At 41.5% G+C, this 20,096-nt stretch overlaps 1 protein-coding gene and 1 long non-coding RNA gene across 4 annotated transcripts in view; one reads left to right on the forward strand and one right to left on the reverse strand.

Annotated features, from left to right (window-relative positions):
- Positions 1-20,096, reverse strand: part of LOC109044016 (protein C-ets-1) — a 247,304-nt gene that overhangs the window by 151,349 nt on the left and 75,859 nt on the right. The window lies entirely within an intron of this gene.
- LOC140224792 (uncharacterized) lies at positions 1,175-5,127 on the forward strand. Its single transcript, XR_011900037.1, has 2 exons — positions 1,175-2,624; positions 4,847-5,127. It is a non-coding gene; the product is annotated as an uncharacterized lncRNA (long non-coding RNA).

Genomic DNA, 20,096 nt, shown 5'->3' on the forward strand with positions numbered 1-20,096 from the left:
CCCTACTGTAGAATTCGTATTAGGCTGTATCATATTATAATGGCAAAATTTATTGTATCTCAAAGGACCTACACACGACAAACAGTCTGCATGTGTTCGCAACCAACACATGTGCCGATGACGCCATAAAACGGTCGAGGCTATAAGTTGAATCGTGTATTATTTTTAGAGATGCTTCAGTATGGAGGGATCACAACATTAGACGAGCTCCGAATTTAAATTGACAGTTAAATACTGTTTTATTGTCTCCAGGCGAGGCACCAATAATAAACCACGATAAGCTAGTAACAATTGCTCCAGGATCAAGCCATAAATGTAGTTATCGGCTCTTAGATACACCGTAGATCTGCTCAGAACCCCAATGATCATAACGTAACAGTTATCTTAGCGTCATGGCAGAGCCTTTGAATACTTCTCTGGATATTATCGTAAAATATACCTAATTTTTTCGGCGCTGCCATCTTAAGCTTTATAAAAATGTGCTCCATAAAAAAATAAATGGGTCAATTTTATACACACACGAACGTTACATCGAACGATGCATATCAATATCAGCCTGCATTACGATGCATCAATATTAGCCTAAATTACGATGCATCACAGAAAGACAGATAGATCACCGACAGCACTTAGTTGTGTGACAGACATTTACAACATACGAGAGGTCATTGATATTACGCTTGAAAATAACTGTGGTTGAACAAACGCATTCGATATTCGAATATTTGTGACTGCAGATATGTAATAGAAACGAAAATCGAAAGATGCTAGTAATATAAACATACACCTACACCAAGCACAGGCTTACGTAGTCTTGGAGGGATAAGTCGAAATTCGGCGAATGCTGCTAATAAAAACACACACCAACGCTCGCAGATTTATGTATTCTGACTTCGCTCGTTGAACTTGTTGAAACTTCAGCTGAAGTTACAACAAGTTCTATTTTGAAAGAAAACTCGAACCCTGAATCTACGTCGTATTCCGTGGAATCGATAGTCAACGTAGCCTCAAACTTAAGGATTTTAAAAGGACGTATTCTGAGAATCATGCAAAGATTCAAGAGATTATTTGCATTTCAGGTCATGTGGATCACTTTAAAGTAAAGTTGCATATTCGCTGTGCAATCAAGAATCTCTCGGGTGTGTGCAATCAAGAATCTCTCGGGTGTAATCTTCTATAACTATAAAGGAGAGGCCCCAATTTTGTACCCAATGTTTCAGCGACTTCCCGAAGGCGGATTTCCTTGAAACTTTGTACGCATGTGCGGTTCGTGCTGAAGGGGTGCAATTCGTCGTCCGATTTTCGAAATTTTGATTCTAAGGGTTGAAAACACGCTAAAAAAGGGTGACCCGTGTGTTAGAGCGGTGTTCCGCGATCGATCGTCGTCGTCTGGTCGTCGTGGTTTCCCTTCTTTTATTGCGTCTCGATCAGCTGTTTTTTCTGTCTAATTTTGGAGATTCCGAACCGGAGCAGTGTTGCCGAAATCACGAAATTTGTAGTTTCACGTTATATTTTCATATGTGTTAAGAATGTTCTGCGTTCATTCTTGAAAGTTGATGTAATTAGAGGGAAAGGGGAGGGAGATTTAATGCATATTCATTTTTTAAATAAAGATGACCAAAGAAAGGAAAGAAAAAAAACTCAAAGCAAAGACACACTATTTCTTAAAGTTACCATGGATTTTTTAAAAGAAGATTCTCATTCTGTGAAATGGTTCGTTTGCAAGATGAACGTGATTTTCACCATATATAATTCCGTAAGCCTTTTCTTTGCGTCAAAATTCAGCGCGAACCGCCGCGCCGGGCCGATCCGTGCGCGGGTGGTACCGGCTCGACCGTCCCGGTCCCCCGACGGCGGGAAAAAAATAGAGATCGGCCGGCGTGCCTGGCCCCCCTCGCCCCCTCGGGAAAAACGGTTATCCCGTTCGTCCCGCTAGGAGATGCGCGGTTTTTCGTTTTCCCCGTGCTGTTCGTTCTCGGTCAGCTGATGACTCGGCTGCCCGAGGCGTTCGTTATCATGGACATTCGTCGTTTATGAAGAATTCCGATTTTTTGGTACAGTGCGCGTCGTCTTTTGAATTTTGTTGTCGTGTATGGAGAATCCCGAATTTTTAGTAAAGTGCGCGTCTTCGTTTTAATATTGGGAATGGATCGGAGTCGAAAGCGTGGGCGTCCGGCGAAGCGTGGCAATGTTTCTCGCAATTTATCCGCGCGACGCAAAGTGCGGCATGATGGCTATCTCAGTGAGATGGATAATGTACGACGTAGGGGTGAACAGGGAAATAACCTCAATTCATTTCGGCAGAGCACTGATAATTTTATCGAAAATGATTATCCGGAAAATAATTTCGGACTTTTAAATGTGAAGTGCCATGTATTGTGATGCCTTGAATTTCAAAAAAGAGGAGGTGAACGGCCATTTTAACAGATGTTGTCATAATGGTCTTCTCAGAATTGCCGAGCCTGGAATCAATGACCAACTCGCAACCTGTTCTCCAAACCCATTTTCATGACAAACATTTTGAGGTACAACAATTGTATGGCTTTTGCATCTCTGTCTGCTTCCAAAGCGCATATCTCCGGAGTTAGTCCATACTATTTCAAAATACAAGGTCAAATTTACAGGTAAGTTTAATTTATTTTGAATAATTTTCATCTTTGAATTTTCGTTTACAGGTAAGTTGAATTTATTTTGATTAATTTTCATCTTTGAATTTTCTCAAAATTTCGATTAATTTGTCTCTTAAGGAGGGGTATCGATAAGGGCCTTTTTTGGCCCCCTCCTAGAATCTAGAAATTTAGGGGGGTTTTCCAAGTTGACTCAATGTAGTTTACGGAAACAATCATGATTTAGCCCATAAGCCACTGGATACGTGTTAAACGGTTGCCTAAACATAGGTCTACAGGCGTATTTTAGCGAAAATTCGTGGTTTTCTATCACTCCGAGGCTATTTTGACATCGAGCGCATCGTCTAACTAAAACGAGCTTTTGATATGTTATTAAGGAGGCTTTAGGACACATTTTAACCAGGGTTTAGTTTTAGTTAGATTATGCGCTCATGGTTGAAAAAAACGTTTTACAAAAATCGACGTTTAAGGGACATCCGCAAAAATCCTAAGGAAACACGTCTCTCAAACTGTATGCACGCTAAGTATATTATCGAGGGCAGTTATCGAGTCTTCTTAGACTCTTACAAGGAGATTTCCTTAAATTGTGTCCAAAAAAAATAGAATTTTCCATACAAACAGCTATGAAGATAACGGATTTTGGAGTAGTGGAGGCATATTTTCACTAATAGCATAACATCAACTTAAATCTGGAAATTTATGCGGGTTTTCCGAGTTGACTCATTATAGTTTACGGAAATAATCATTATTTAGCCCATAGGCCACTTGATACCTGTTAAACGGTTGCCTAAACATAGGTCTGCAGGCGTATTTTAGCGAAAATTCGTGGTTTTCTATTAATCCGAGGCTTTTTTGACACCGAGCTCATCGTCTAACTAAAACGAGCTTTTGATATGTTATCAAGAAAGCTTTAGGGCACATTTTAACCCTGGTTTGGTTTTAGTTAGATGATGCGCTCATAGTAAAAATTTTTTTGAAAAAAAAAAAAAAAATGCAGAAAAATGCAGTTCAGTATCCTGTTGAATTTTTAAACACTTTAAATCCTGCTGGTTGTCCTCCACATACATTGCATTTAAAGGTTGGTGTACCCATTATGCTTTTAAGAAATCTAAAACCTCCTAAATTGTGCAATGGTACCAGATTAATTATTATTGCTTTACATAAGTACTTAATTGAAGCAAAAATAATTACAGACCCAAATGAAGGAGAAACAGTATTCATTCCCAAAATTCCTATAATTCCATCAAACTTGCCGTTCCAATTTAAGCGTTTTCAATTCCCTGTGAAACTTTGTTTTGCGATCAGCATAAATAAATCACAAGGTCTAGCGTTAAAAACAGTTGGTGTAGATCTAAGGCATGATTGCTTTTCACATGGACAGGTATACGTAGCTTTTTCAAGAGTTAGTTCTCCAGAAAATTTGTTTGTTCTGCAACCAACTTGTAAAACCAAAAATATTGTTTATAAAAAAGTTTTATGTTAATTTAATGCAAACAAACTTTCACAGAGAATTGAAAACGCTTCAAAGCTTCAACAGTTATGAACAACAATAATGAGTTGATTGAATTTTTTTCATGTTGTTTTAAAATCATTGCATAATCAAGATTTAGTAGAGATTTTCTTGGGACGTTGTAACGATTTTTTGCGATTAAATCATGATTTTGTCATGATACAATCATGATTTTTTTAGAAACTATTTTTTGCTCCTTGAATGATTCTGTTCGAGTTTCTGGAGCTTTTTTTCCTTCTTGATAATTTTTAGTAATTGCACATCAATTAGTGGGGCATCTGTAGATTTGTTACTTGTGTTACATTTTTTTAAAAAAGTATCATTTAAAAAAAAAAATTCGAAATAATCCACAACCATATCCTGCAGGTCGCATAATGCTTGCGTGGTTTCAAACATGATGGTAAAAAAGTAGAAATGAAAAATGATTTAATCAGGATCTTACCAACGTTCAATCATGATTATTTGCGCCTTCAATAACCGACTATGCAACGTGTTTAACAGGTAAAAATCATGATTTAATCATGATTGACCTTTTGAAGGCACAAAAAAAAAATCGTGATTCAATCATGATTTTCCTCAAAATTTCGTCAATCGCTGATTAAAGCTTGATGTATCAATGATTTTTCAGTGATTTTTGCTACCTCAATATTCAAATTATTTTATTTCTTTGTGTAATGTTTTTCATAATATGTATATTTTTCTGTTACAGGATTAATAAATACCAGAGCTACAAACAAATATAAACAATACAAGAGATTACCAAAATTTTTAATATTTATTATTTATAATGTTAAATAATTCTTTTGTTGGATTTGTCATTTACTTTTTTAGGTCTAGCGCAAGATCTCAAAATGTCTGTCACACTCATGATTTTATATTTTTTAAGTTTATTCTTTTGTATGATTTTTCATTTAATGTTTTTAGTGTAGAGCAACATCTCAAAATTTGCCTTTTTTATTTATTGAAATTAATAAATACATCTTCTTACAACAGTTATTTATTTTTTATTTTCAAGACTGCTGGGTCTATAAATTACTACCATATTTACAAAATTGATACTCGCAAACATGTTTTTTGTTTTTGCTGATGGGTACAACAACAGCCCCCATATGTAAAAATATTTTGTAGCTTCTGAATAATTATATTGAAAAATATAAATATGGGCATAATAGGTATAGTAAAATATATTAATACAAAAATATTGTTATAACATGGTGTAATTTCATTAATGACGGTTTATCACCGTGCGAAGCACGGGTTGGTTGCTAGTTTTATTTATAAGCGTAGATTTCTTAATACGTAGTCTTGTACCTTAGTTTGTTGGTTTCCCCTCTTTCTTTCACATTGAAACATCAAACGCTGTTTTGCAATTCGAATGATACAAAAACCACTGTCCAAAACGTTGGAAAGGAGTACCTTTCTAATCGTGAACATGTATCTCGACCATCAATTTTCGTTCATTACAATCCTGACATTTCCTGGGTTTTCTAGGGTCCTGGATGTCATGGATGGTTTCATTAACTCGTGCCAATTGGCTGCTAAAAGAATTGCGATTGATAGCAATTGTTACGGATTTAAAAAGAAATATTCACTAATACCCTAAATATTCATTTAATTTCTATTTCTACTAATGTTTCATAAGATCACGATTTGTGAGGGCGTTCCTTGATTCTACTGCAGCAATCTTTTGTGCTTTTGCATCTTTCGCAAAGTATCGATTGAACACTCTAAAAATGACACGAAGGAAACTTGCAGAGCATCGTAACGTGGGCAACCCGTCGTAAGACCGGGCAAAAATGCGATAAAAAGTAAAATGGCCTCAGCTAACGTCAATAATAATTGAAATCACTGACACCGATGTAATGTTGCCAGAGGAGTCCCAAAAATATTCAGCGTATCATTGTAGCGCCCATAACGGTAATGCTTTCTTATGATTCGTGGCAGCTTGGGGTCATTGATAAGAGCTGAAGGTTCAATGTCAGTGTATCACTCACTTTCTCGTCCTCGATTCTTTCACGTAATTCATTAACCTCTCGATTCATTAATTGGAAAAACATAGACCTCTGCAATATTGCGATGCGACATGAGACGTGGATACCTTTGGAATAAGCTTGAGTCAGTCGTATCTTTAAATCACACTTGTAAAATGTGCGTGTGCACTCTAACTCAAAGGGTATGTCTACGACCCTTAAAACTAGTATACACTGCGGTCGCTTCGGCTGTATTGAGAAGGGACGAACATTGTGACAAGCCAATTTGGTAGATTTTTTGAGGCTAATTTGTCTTGTGCAGTTAGATAATCAAATTCAAAGTACAACTTGACACGCGAGGATTTCAAACTAAAAATATGAGATAAAAAAATTTAAAAATGAGAACTACAGAAAACAGCTATCGACATCTCCATTGCAGCTTTTAGAGTTTTTGGGATGAACCTTTGCGGGATTTAAAATTATATCATACTTTGCTGACTCGATGTGATTCAACGAAAGTAATCCTAATTTTCCGCCAAATTTTTTGAAGTTGTTGAGCACGATGAGTAGAGAGGAAAATACAACATTAGCAGGCTTTGTCCGGTCGAGCAAACATTTATCAAACTTGAAGTTACGTAAGAGTGCAGTTTCTTGTCGCCGGATTTAAGACTCTTGAACTCTTGTTTCAAGCGAATTTTGCATTGATTCAAGCGAATTTTGCATTGAAACAAGAGTCCAGACTCTTAAATCCAGCGACAAGAAACTGCACTCTTGAACCAAGAGGTTTTTTTTATACCAGTGATGACATTTTTAACTCAGCACCCTGTATTTAGAGACAGAGGCGTAGAAGTCAACGAGTGATCAATCGCTGAAAAGAACAGTAGATTCTTCAAAACGTTATTTCTTTTGCTGTTATTCATCATACTCGAGGAGCGGACGCTAAAAAAAGCTGAGAGTAAATGCCAACCGGGCGATGTAGCAAGTCTGCATCTCGATTATCTCGCTTCCACTCGATGAATCAGCGCGGCGGGGAGACGAGGGGGGGATGAGGGGGCACCGATCGGTTCCAGGGGTATTTAAAACCCTCGGCCTTCGAACTTAATCTTCCAGATTAATAGAGCGATTGTTTAGTTTTTACACCGTGCCGGCGGGTCCCCGGCTTGCGGGTTCCACCCTCATCTTCGTCTGGACCATACGGGCATGGCCACCTACTCGTCGCCTCCTCGTGGCCTTTGACCCTTGCAGCCTTTCTGACCTCGCGTTGTCGGATCTATCGCCGGCTCATCGCCTGGAATCAGTGCAGATCATCGAGATAATCCTTGGATCGATAAAAACTGCTCGAGATGGCGGCAAGCGGGCTGAAAATTGGGGGGGGGGGGGACGAAAGGTGATTTTGGGGGTTTGGGTTCCCTCCACAGGACAGGATACATTAAGGTGAGGAGACACATGGAGTGAGTCCCACTTCAAAACATTCACTCAAAATGAGCTTAATTGTATCATACAGAGGACTATTCTTAGAAGAAAATCTGGGAGGCCCTTGAGTTAGATTCGATCTAGTTTTGGGCTGAGCACGTGAACTTTAAAAATAGATACAAAGCATAGATCAGTATTCTGTTTATTAATTTCTCACGGGTCGTTAAAAACTTAAAGCGTAAAGTGTGATATGGAAGCGATTTGAAGTGCGTAAAGACGTTTCACGAGACAAAAACACCCATTATTTCTACGCTAAAAAGTTACGACTTCGTTCATTGGAACACCGTTCATTAGTCGCCCAGCCTGGCTTTTTTAGTGTCTAGTATCCATCTTTGTCATAACTTTGATGCTCACATTCCTGTTCCGCCGCTGGCGAAATTTGTGACATTGAGCCAGACCGACGAGAAACAAAGACGAAAATGTATTTATTTTTCCGAGTTTCAAACGTTACGTAAAGCCCCTCTCCTTTAGTGTCTCGTAACCTCCCTTTGGGTGTGCGTTAACTAATGCTAAAATGGCCCCTATCTGTAATTTATGTCCATTAGTCTGAATGATTGGTGCTCTTTTACTGAAAATTAAAATAAGGATTACCTAGAATTTTCCATGAGATTAAAAAAAAATATTCGAAAACTTTGAGGGATGTGCAAAAAATTCGCAAGTCCGAGAAAATGGTTTGAAAATAGACTAAAATAGAGGAGTCTCGACTCTTGATCCTAGAGACTTTTTTTCCAGGGTAATAGGGGAAAAATTAAAATCTCCAGCTAACGATCGTGCACATGAGACGTGCACATTACCAAGACGTCATAAAACTCAGGAACTTTCGGGTGCATTCGGAAGCAACTGGATATTCTGATGAACTCGGATGATTTTTCAAATTGATAGACAAAAGGATAGACAAAAAAAAAAAAAAACAAAAAGAAACGGGAGGGATTATATTGGTGAAAACGGATAGTTGCAATGTCAAAAGAGGTAAGTAATGGACTAGCTCACGGCAACCCACGAGAAAGTCCTAATTTAGTCCTTCAGTTATGTAGTCCTAATTTTTTACCTCGTTCTATTATTCCTCAACTTATTATTGTTATTAAAATTTTTCAACTAATAGGATGGCTCCATTTTCCCTCTGTCTTCTTTGTCTATCAATTTCAAGAATCAGTCCGCAAGACTTAGAATTTAAGAATATTTCAGGACTTTTTAAGACGCTACAAACCCCGATACGAAGGACCCCAAACCCAGGAACGAGATAAGGAGGAGGAAGAGGACGAGAGCTTGAAACGAAGCCGAGGAAATAACGGAGCTGAGAACAATGCAAGTTGCTCTGTTGGCCGGGGGTCGGGGGCCGGGGAGCCTATTTGGGGGTCGCGGCCTGTCGGGGTTTGGGGCGGCCACATGGTCCGCGCTTGAAGATGCGTCGTGCCGGTAGCAGCAGCAGCAGCGCGACAATAAACATCTTTGTTTCAACGGGAGACAACGAGAGGCGACGCGACACTTGACACATGATCCCGGAGTCCGCCGCGCCGCCTCTAGCACTCACACGGGAAAGAGACTGGGAAAATCTCCGATGCATCTCTTTTTCTCCTCGGCAGCATCTTCTATCTCGGCCTCCGAGCTGGGAAGCTCCGTTTTTTTTTGTTCTTACACCCTTCTGCTGCTCCTGGCGGTGCTGACGACGCACTCAAAAATTAGAGCTGCGTCAACGTAGATTTGGATCTACTGGATGCCTCGCGCATACTGCGCTCAGCGCTCTGTATTACCGTTTACTTCTCCAGGATGTCTAGTTTTCCTTCATTTTGGGAAATCCTGATTTTTGACTGCTATATCCTGATTTCATAATTTTTCCAGATTTTTGGCGGAGAAAAATTAACGGACAGATACTTAACGGAAAATAACCGGACGGCCGACTTTTCTCAAATCCTGATTTTACGACCGATTTCTCCTCAAATCCTGATGAAATCGGGATTAAATCCTGAGAGAATCGGGAAAATCGGGGCGCTCTGTGTTACCGTTTACTCTTCCAGGGTGTCTAGTTTTTCTTCATTTTGGGAAATCCTGATGAAATCCTGATTTTTCCTGATTTTTGACTGCTAAATCCTGATTTCATAATTTTTCCAAATACTGATCAAATCCTGATTTTTTGCGGAGAAAAATTAACGGACGGATAATGGAAAATAACCGGATGGCAGACTTTTCTCAAATCCTGATTTTACGACCGATTTTTCCTCAAATCCTGATGAAATCGGGATTAAATCCTGATTGACCTCAAATCCTGATGCTAGACAGCCTGTCCTCAAACGTAGGAACGTCACGTCAAAAGTTCAGGGGGTGCCAATGGAAGAAAATTTCACGAGAAAACCAATGGGACCACTTTTAGAATCTCAAAGTCTTGTAGTAACGAATGCGGAGTTACAAGCGTTTAAAGTTTTCGAATTTTGTCCGACCTCTCCTAATGACTCGATCCACTGAGCGACGGTAGTTGCATTAATCTGTCTGGGAAATGACTATATTGTGATTTTCCTCAGCAGGGATAAAATGATTACTCTCTGGTAAAGAGGAGAAAAAAGATCTCCCTAAAAATTCGTCTTGATCAGGGCTGACCAACTTCACTTTCTAAACAGGGGAGCAAATGAGGTCAACAAACTGCTATCAACCGTTGTTAGGCTGAATACAGATTACGAGCCTATTTTTTCCCTCGGACGAAAAACGAACGACATTCGATCTCCGTCGGTTGAAATAAATATATCGGATGATCGTTAAATATTACACAACTTTTTTTGACACACCCAATTGCACCATACAGGTGCACGCTTCAAAAACTGGTTTTGCTGGAGATGAGGAGAAAAAAAAACGAAGAAAAAAATCTCTCTCTTCGCGACGGTTATACCTGTGCAGAGTGTTAGACACACGCATAATTACATGTTACATTAAACATCATCATAGCGAATGACATCCCCTCGTGAGCATCCCATTCAACGCTACCATCAACAGACCTTAAACCCTTTATAATCGCCCAAACGGTTCTGACGGTTGTCTTTAAAACCATGTCATCTCTCGGAGTGGAAAACTTCACGATCTTCGCACTGGCAATATTTTAAAATAATAAAAAAATAAGGAGCAGGAAAAGACGATGATATTCTGCAGGTTCATGAGACTAAAAATCTGCGAGGCAATAACGTAGAATATGCGAAGAGACGAATGATAAAACAAGGCGTTGAAAACATAAAACGGGAGAGATTCAAGTTGGTAAGATTGCCGGTGGGCTGATCACGGACCAAACTTGTTCCGTCATAGTTTCCAACGACTGGTGCTTCTCTGCAGGCCACCGGGTGTCCCAAAAATCACAACTTGTATGGCTGACACTCGTAAATTCGAGTTTCTGCGGCATCTGAAGGCTGATTGTTAAAATTGATAGACAAAGCTATGGACAAAGAAGACAGAAAGGATATGGAGGAATTCTATTGGTGCACGGAGAAAAAAACCTCGTGCGTGGGACCCGAAGTTTAGGTCATATGGATCTCTGAAGTTTTCAGATTGAGCATCTGAACACTTAAGGTCTAGCTGTCGAGGTTCGGATCACACATCTGAAACTTCACTTCTTTCATCTGAAGTAAGTACTTCAGATGTGAGAGCCGAAGTTTTTCGGATGTGAGAACCGAAGTTCTTCGGATGTGAAAACCGAAGTACTTCGGACGTAAGAACTGAAGTTTCAGATGTGTGATCCAAACCTCAGCAGCTGGACCTTAAGTGTTCGAATGCTCAATCTGAAAACTTCAGGGATCCATATGACGTAAACTTCGGGTCCCACGCACGAAGTTTTTTCTCCGTGTGGAACCGGATGGTTGCAATGGACAAAAGAGTTAGGTGATAGACGAACTATCGGCAACCCACGAGAGACCCTTTAGTTAATCCATCATCTATCCCCTTAGTCTATGAGAACCACCAATTTCAACCTATAGGATCGCTCATCTTGTGTCTTCTTTGACAGTAGCTTTGTCTACGATTTCAAAAATCAGCTGGCAGAGCCTAAATCATAACTTGTCGACCAAAGCAACTTCGTCTGAACGACCAAGTTGTGCTCGACACAAGGTAGCTCTTGCACGTACCCATCAAGGTATACGTCTCTAGAGCCACATCGGGGGAGGGTGGTATGGGGGGCTGGAGGGAGGAGGGGGGTCGCCCGTCCGATACGACCAGAACCAGTGAGCTGAGCTGCGATTCGAGGTGACATATCTGCAGTCGCCCTGTCTCCTGATCTCCCTCCGGCCGCACTCCGTTCCCCCCTGGCCCCTCTCCAACTTAAGCCAACCACCTATCTGGTTCCTGCATCGAATTTTAACTAGACTGAAAAGTCCGAAGAGGCGACGATCGTTGAAGCACAAAGTAAGGAAGGGGGGAGGGGGACGACAGGGAGAGAGGGGCTCATGGAAAGGTCAAGCGTGGAGGGCTGGAGGGGTACGCGGAGGATTCAGATTCATCGGAGTTGTGGTGTACTTGAGGTGGTTTCAAAAACTGAAACTACGAAAATTCAGAACTTTCAATACTTTCATTCTACATAAAAACACTAGGGGGCTACGCCCCCTGGCCGCTACGCGGCCCAACCCCCTGAAGGCGCCCCGCGCCGTCAATGGGCCGCTTCGCGGCCCTATTTTCACTCTCCTATCAGTGTTAGTTTTATTTTTCCCCTAAAAGATTACGATATGAGATATACTTAAATTTTAAACTTTATACTTAAAATTACTTTGAAATTAAAAGGACGCGTTTTGGAATGACTGCCTAATGAAATATTGCAGTAAAACAATAAACAATGATAGTCAAGTAATAATTGAGATTTCATGAGTCGGGGATCGAACTCACGTCGAGGTAAAGTGGACGCATTCGACGTCTTAGACGACTCGGCCACCGCTCAACGTGATAGCGCCCGGCACGAATCTTGTGTAGATAAGTGTAGAGCTGATGCGCAGGCTACACAACTACTGCGCAACCTCCTCGACCACTGCGCATCCTCCCGCGCATAGCGGTAGCAGTACCGGAGCATTCTGTAAACTCACTCACTTTTATAACGTGATTTTAAAAAAACCTGAGTCCTTTTTCCAAAATCTGATTACAGCGGGCTCATCTAGGGCCTATTACCTCTCGATTTACGCAAAAATCATGGAAATCGGCCCGGTAGAACGCTCAAACGAACTATGACAAAAAGTATAAATTTACATTGTTTGAATGGGAGAATTCGCAACTTTACCACGTAATATAAAAAAACCTGGGCCATATTTTGAAAATCTGAAAAGAGTTGGCTTATCTAGAGACAATTGCCCGTCGATGGCCGCAAAAATCATGAAAATCGGCCCGGTAGAACGCTGGAACTAAGCGTCACCAGTTTCGCAAAATTAGGAGGTCTTGGAGCTTATAGTATAGATAAGGGTTAATAAGGGAGATAAATGGAGATTTTCCACCTTCCTTTTTGTATCGTTGGAAAGGATGATAATGTCAGAATCAAAACTCCCAAGTTAACTCAGTTTTTGTCCCAAAAAGGATTCAAATGTTCCGCTACCTGAAGTTTCAGTAAGAGGTTGAAGCCTGAGGTAAATGGAAAATAAAATGCCCTGGATCGCACAAGCAGGATGCACCGTTTGCAGTATGCAATCTAATTGAAACGGCGAAACAATTTAATGCTCACTTCATTAGTAAATTAAAACTGTCAGTTAAATACTGCCGTGCTAAAAGAAAAACGCCGTATCAACATTCGAGTGTTGCCAATTTCCCTTCACTAAAAACTTTATTTTCAAGGAAAATTATGAATATTTTCCCCTGAAATTCTCAGGAACTTCAGCTGAAATTGCGAACAAAATTGCCTAAAAAATTGGAAGGAAAATATTCATCAGTTTACCGAGAAAGTCAAGTTTTATCCAAGGAAATTTTGCAACGTCTGAAGGTTCAAACGGCGTTTTTCCTTAGCACGGCAGAATGGATCGACGGATTTTTCACACGTGATGAGACGAGGTGTGGGGCGCGGGGGAGAGTTGTTTTGCACAATACTTGAATGAGGTGGACAATGTGGAACGCGAATCTGCGACTAAACGAGGATGGTCGAACACGAGGACGACGAGACTGGTTAGTGGTTATCGTATATCACTGACCAACAGTTTTTCGAGGATTCTTTCGGTCGTTTCGTCTTACGCTCATTTACAGTTAACGCCAGCAATTTTATTAGTTTTTAATTACAATCTTGTTCACGGGTCGTCTTTTCCTCTTCGGGATGAAAACAGAGATTAACCTGCGGTTCTCGCCAGGAGAACTCTTACTTCGAGTGGAAAATTATTGCGGTTGCGATCCGTGGGACTTGAGGTCGAATGGGTTACTGTCCTCATCACAAAATTTTGCTTAGATCCTGAATCTTGTAGATTAATCGGTCGGTGTTAAAATCACTGACTAGTATAGGCGTGCATTCAGAATTTCCTGATCCATGATCGATTTTCGTGATGGCGTCGAATTTCCTGGTATATTTTCTGGTTTTTCCTGACTGTAGACATCCTGCTATCATTCCTCCGTATTCTTCCAATTGGGGTGTTGGTATGATATAAAGATTGCGATAATATTTTAGTCCCATTAGCGACTTTGACCGATTTTAGCGTTTATACAAATATCTGCTTGGATCCATACAAGTAATGATTACCTGACCCGCTGTTATACCGTCCGTTTCGGGCTCAGAAGCCGAAATTTCCGGGTGCTGAGGCTGTAGCCTAGACTGCTCCGGGCTCAATGACCGGAGCAAAGGGTGCTACACCCGGAACTTTCGGTCTCTGATCCCGAAACGGACGGTATGTCTATGTAGCCCATAAGTGCGGCTTCCAGAGCCGTTTTTCAGTTGCTGAATGAGTGTATTGCCCGAGAGGGGATCTCAGTGCCGCCGCCTCCGCAGACATACGGCTATGAGAATCAGGATTGCATGTGCGTAATCGTGCGCACGCGTCGAGCATCGGACTTGGAACACGGGGCGACGACTGCGAGCATAGTGCATCAGGAATGGGCATTTGACGTGCGTGCGGACAAGTTGGCGAGCGGCGCGCCTCCACAAATCATGCTGCCGCGCCAGGCGCAAAGCTCCACGCTCACATGTCCGATGTGCGCTTTGCAAAATCGTCGTTATGACCACTATAAGGGAATCTTCGCATTAGATCGTTTGGATCTGCATTTTCTCGTGGACCCGATCTTCATTTTCAGAACTCACCAAACGGATGGTTGGTGCTCACCGGGGTCATCTTTTGGTCATCCAAATTTCCCCCAAGTGGTAGTTATAGCTGCTGGCATTGGCAGATCCGTCAAATAGGCAACATTGTCTTTTCTCAATTTAGACCTATGGAAATGTATCGATTCTTGAAGCACTGGAAAGAAAAGTCGCTTGGATTTGGATCAAGAATCCAGACTCTTGAAAACAATCGGATTTTTGCTTGAATCAAAAGGAAATCCGCTTAAATTAAGAGGCTTGGTTCTCGATTTAAGCAAAAATCCGCTTGAATCAAGAGTATTTTTTCTTGTCAATGTTTTTAAGAGTCTGGACTCTAGATCCAAGCTAACTTTTTTTTTTTTTCCAGTGAGGGACAAGGTGCTCCAACTAGAATCGATTATTTAGCATCGGTTTAAATTGAGGAAATCCAGTGTTGCCAAATTGCTGGATCCGCCTCTGGCTGCTGGCAGAAAAACCAAATTCTGTAGGCGAAACGTCGCCCGAAGAAAATTTCGTTTCGCTGTAACGGAGGTTGGCAGCAAAGTCAAAAACTTCGCTTTCGGTGACAAAGTAAACACGACACAGCGAGGCCGGACAAATTGTACCAGTCGGGTGCCCGAGGCAACCGGTTGTCAAAAGAACTTACGACCGGTCCGCGTCGATGTGGCTTATCAATCAAAATCAAAACCGGAGGCGAGCGCGCCCGAGCAGGCACGGGGCACGGGCGAGGGGGGCGGGGGGCGATTTGGGGCGCAGCGAGGCCCCGGGGGCCCTGCCCACGCAGGACCGCTAGCGCCGCGCCGGAGTCGCCGGAGACGGGGGACCGCCCGGTCTGTCGACGCTAGGAACAACTTGTAACAGTAATTACGCTCCTGTTCTCTTACCTTCCTCGCAGTGGCGTGGCGTGAATTGCGATGTATCGATTGTTATGCCATTTAAACCTATGTAAAAGGATCGATAAACAGGGTGTTCGCAGCGAACACCTTAATAATCGATTCTTTACCATAGGTTTAAATGACATGACAATCGATATATCGCAATTCACGCCACGCCACTGCTTCCTCGACGCACGGGGACGGTGCGGTGCGTACACTGCCGTCCTAAGGAACAACGCCGTATCAACATTCCAGAGTTGTCAAATTTCCTTCGATGTAATTGTTATTTTTTAGGAAAGTTATCAATATTTTTCCTTTAAATTTCCTGAATCATAAGGTGAAATGGAGATGTTGCATGTGTGAGGAATTTGCGATTTGACTGTTGATTCGTACGTAAAAGTTCGCGAGAAACACGATAGTGCCACTGGTTTTCTCTGAAATCAACTCCCAAGCTCAAAAAAAGCTCTCAAGATGAGGCCAAAATGGAGGGGATATCCCACGCTATCCTGAGAGTCCACATCTACATCAAGACCAACTCTCCATGCAAAGATAGGGAGCAAATACATTGACAGGGCTGCCACTTTATTTGGGGACTCTAAAACTGAAAACACGGCAACCCTGCTAATGTATTTGCTCCCTATCTTTGCATGGAGAGTTTGTCTTGATGTAGAGGTGGACTCTCAGGATAGCGTGGGATATCCTCTCCATTTGGGCCTCAACTTGAGAGCTTTTTTTGAGCTTGGGAGAGGATTTCCGAGAAAACCAGTGGCACCATCGTGTTTCTCGCGAACTTATACATAAGAATCAACAGTTAAATCGCAAATTCCTTACACATGCGACATCTCCATTAGCTGAAAAATTGGAAGGAAAACATTCAAAAGTTAACAGGAAATTCGTGTTTTACCAAAGATAATTTGGCAACGCCTGAAGTTTCATACGGCGTTTTCCCTTAGCGCGGCAGTACACTTCTCTCTACATTTTTATACGGGCCGCGTCTGCCAGACGCAGTTCCAGCTCGAGCAGTGAGAGACTGATTAATTGCTCATGGTTAGCTAATGAAGTATGAGTCGGTGCGCTTGCGCTTGACACTTGACAGGTGAGCTGTTGTGGAGTTGTGCGTTGGTCAGGGGTATTAAGGTGATTCGCCCCGGAGAGTTGTTTAGGTCCGGCAGGCGCGAGATAAGTCGCATCATTCGGGTCAAAAGTCTAGACAAATTATGATCACTTGCGAATAAAATAATGAAAAAACTCTGGTCACGGAAAAAACCGATTTTACATTTAAAAAAATGCTAACTCAACATTGAGTTTGTTCATCTAACCTTGGACGTAGTTAACGGAGCGTTTTTTAATTTTAAAAACAACATTTATACTTGTCGCACATTTTTTTTACATTTTAAGAACTGAAGCAGCATTCAATTTTTTTTCCGCGTGCTATGCTACGAGGGCAGTATATCGTCACCTTCCAGGCAAAGTATCACAAGCGCCATGCGACGTTTAAAAATTTCCGCCGCCATTTTATTTCTTTACTGAGAAATTGTTGGTTGAATCTGTTTGGAAATTTCACTAAATTTTATCGGCAGCACAACGAAAATTCAGTGAAATTTTCGGACAGCTTCGTTGAACAATTTCTCTGTAAAAAAATAAAATGGCGGCGGAAATTTTTAAACGTTGCATGGCGCTTGTGATACTTTGCCTGGAAGGTGACGATATATACATGGAATTTTTCGTTTTTTTTTTCTTTTTCTTTTTTTTTGTAGTTCTACCTGGAGAAAAAGTGGCGAATCTTATCGAAGATATGACAATTTAAGCATCTTGTTCCACCGAATCTGAGAGAAAAAAATCAGGGGTTTCGACTTCCATCCGTTTCGCGCTACTACTCCACAAGGGGTAGATTCGGCGGAATTTTTCGTTGTCTTCGCCTTTCAAAGCGATTAATGGAAATAAATGAATACATATGGGATATTTAATATTCCATGTGACGTTGATTTCAAATACTCATCACATTCACTGGAGATCTGATATCCTGTAGAGACACTGTGATATGATGTGGCCCGTTTGAAAATCTCGCTTTCCCGACTTTTCCACTACACTAAAAATGCACAGACAATCCCCCATTTCCGGATGGAGCGCACCCGACACTCCAATCGAGTGCAACAATTTTCCATTTCAAAATCCGTCACAAAGGGCACAGAGTGCGCACGCTGCTGACGTCCACGGCGCCAATGACGTCAGGGCAGATCGCAAAATGGAAATTCGAAGACGTCTGCGACCCGGACGGTACCGGGGCGAGACGATGAGGGATCGGGATCGCATCCCCCCCCCCGTTCCCCCTACCCCTGATCTTCCCGGGGCGACACCGGGGCTCATCACCCGGGCGAAGAAAAAATTAACCTTGAGTTAAAAAACAAGAGCAAGGCAAGAAGAGCCAGAGCCAGACAACGGTCAACATCTGTTGAAAAGGGGATCAACCGCTCCGTGGGGAGGGGGAGGGGGGCGAGGAAGGGGGGTGACTGGAAGGTGCACCCTTGCAAGTGTACACTGTACTACCATACCATCTCTCCTCAGCAGGTCCTCGATCCGTCATCCATCGTTGCCAAACCGTCATGTCCGCATCTTACAGAGATTCAGGAGCTCCTTGTTCCTCGGTGGCTCTCTAATTTGAAAAGCTCGATAATAATGAGGAAAAACCGATTTTCGTATGCTACGAACCCCCCTCCCCCCACGGCGTTCAATCAAAATTGTTGGTCCCCAATCTCTTCTGTAATTCGGAATGCGAGATCGCAATCGCAAGCTCTGTATTTCGAACCAGCACACAGTGGAACGAGTCAATAGGAGAGGTCGGACAAAATCTGGAAACTTTGAACGCTCATAACTCCGTTTATACAAAAATTCGAAGTTCCAAATGTGGTTCATCGGTTTTCTCGTAAAATTTTCTGCCATAAGCACCCCTTGAAAATTAAAATGTGATGAAATAAACATGAAAGTTTGCAGTTGAAGTCAAAAAGTTCATGTCCGACCTCTGTAATTGACTCGATCCACTGTGCGGCAGAACCGGACGATTTTGAAATTTTAGAAGGCTTCGATGATTTTTATTTCGAGTAGCGAAAGAAAATCTGAATTTTCGTTTCCATCCGCACTAATTCCTCGTTGAGTCTGGTTTTTTTTCTCCGGAGAAAGCTAAGTTGGAGAGTCTTAAAATGAATAGCATTGCAGAGCGGTTGTCCCAGAAGAATATTAGAGTTATTTGTTAAAACAAAACAAAAAATCACTCACTTTAAAATTTACGGCCTACTCTCTACACTTCCCCCACAAACAGACACTTTTTGTAACGTCCAATGATAGAAGTACGGCTAAACGGCAACGCACCGCGACCTCAAACCCTGATCCTTAGAACGCGGCACCGCTTGAAAATATTTATCCCTACACTTGACTGCCTCTGATATCCAGGATAGAGTGCAGGGGCTTGGTAGCGCTGTTATTTTAGCCGTCGGGTCGTGTCGCATCGCATTGCATGTAGCCGTTGCACCGGCTCTCTAATAGTGTCGAGGGTTCAGCCAAGAATAAACTGGGCTAATTAAGCTCGCATCATGACGTATTTTCAAAGGAAAATGAAAAAAAGTGCACGTATACTTTGAGGTGTGTGGTGTACACCTTGAACTGTAGGTGCGAAGAAATGTTGACTTGACTTTTTTCTACTTTGAACTCTATGCCCAAGTCCCGCTTGGCAATAGGAGCTAAAATAGCGAGCCCTATTTTTAAGAATATGCCGGTAAGTTGTAAGGAAAGCCACCATTCCGCAGGTTGTTAGAGCGTACAATTTTAGCTCTGATCTGCGAGGTGCGAAACTGGTTTCAGACAAAAGCAATAACATTTCATCGAGAGAAATTGTGCAGGATTAAAAATGAACTGATCGAAGAAATTACAGATGTACGAAAGTTTGAAAAATTCATTTCTACAGCAGAGGACATTTGCAGGAACTAATATCGCGAGGGAGACATAACAAAATGTGATGGAGTTGGACAGATAGGCCCTTGATTAAGGAGGGGCAAAAATAAAAGAAGATAATTATACCACGACTACAAAGGGTCATTAGGTGCAAAGAACGCCAAAAGAATAGACACTTATTAAATTTAGAGGACGATCAATCGAGAATTAAGATTAACATAGACAAAATTCGACGATATTGATTTCGGCTTCAGAAACGATTTATCTTAAGCACTTCAAACATCATTACTGATGCTAATATGACTTGAAATTTTGACACCAAGCACTTAACATCATAAGAGAGTTTAGCAAAAAAATCTGGATACCGATGTATTAATCTCAAAGTTGTTTTTTGGATAAATTGAAAAATTTGAGTTTCTACCTTTCAGACCTTTCTGTCCGACTCCATCACAAATAATAAAATTAGTCAAAATGTTGACA

The sequence above is a fragment of the Bemisia tabaci genome, chromosome 6 (genome assembly GCF_918797505.1).
Source record: "Bemisia tabaci chromosome 6, PGI_BMITA_v3".
In the NCBI taxonomy this organism is placed as follows: domain Eukaryota; kingdom Metazoa; phylum Arthropoda; class Insecta; order Hemiptera; family Aleyrodidae; genus Bemisia; species Bemisia tabaci.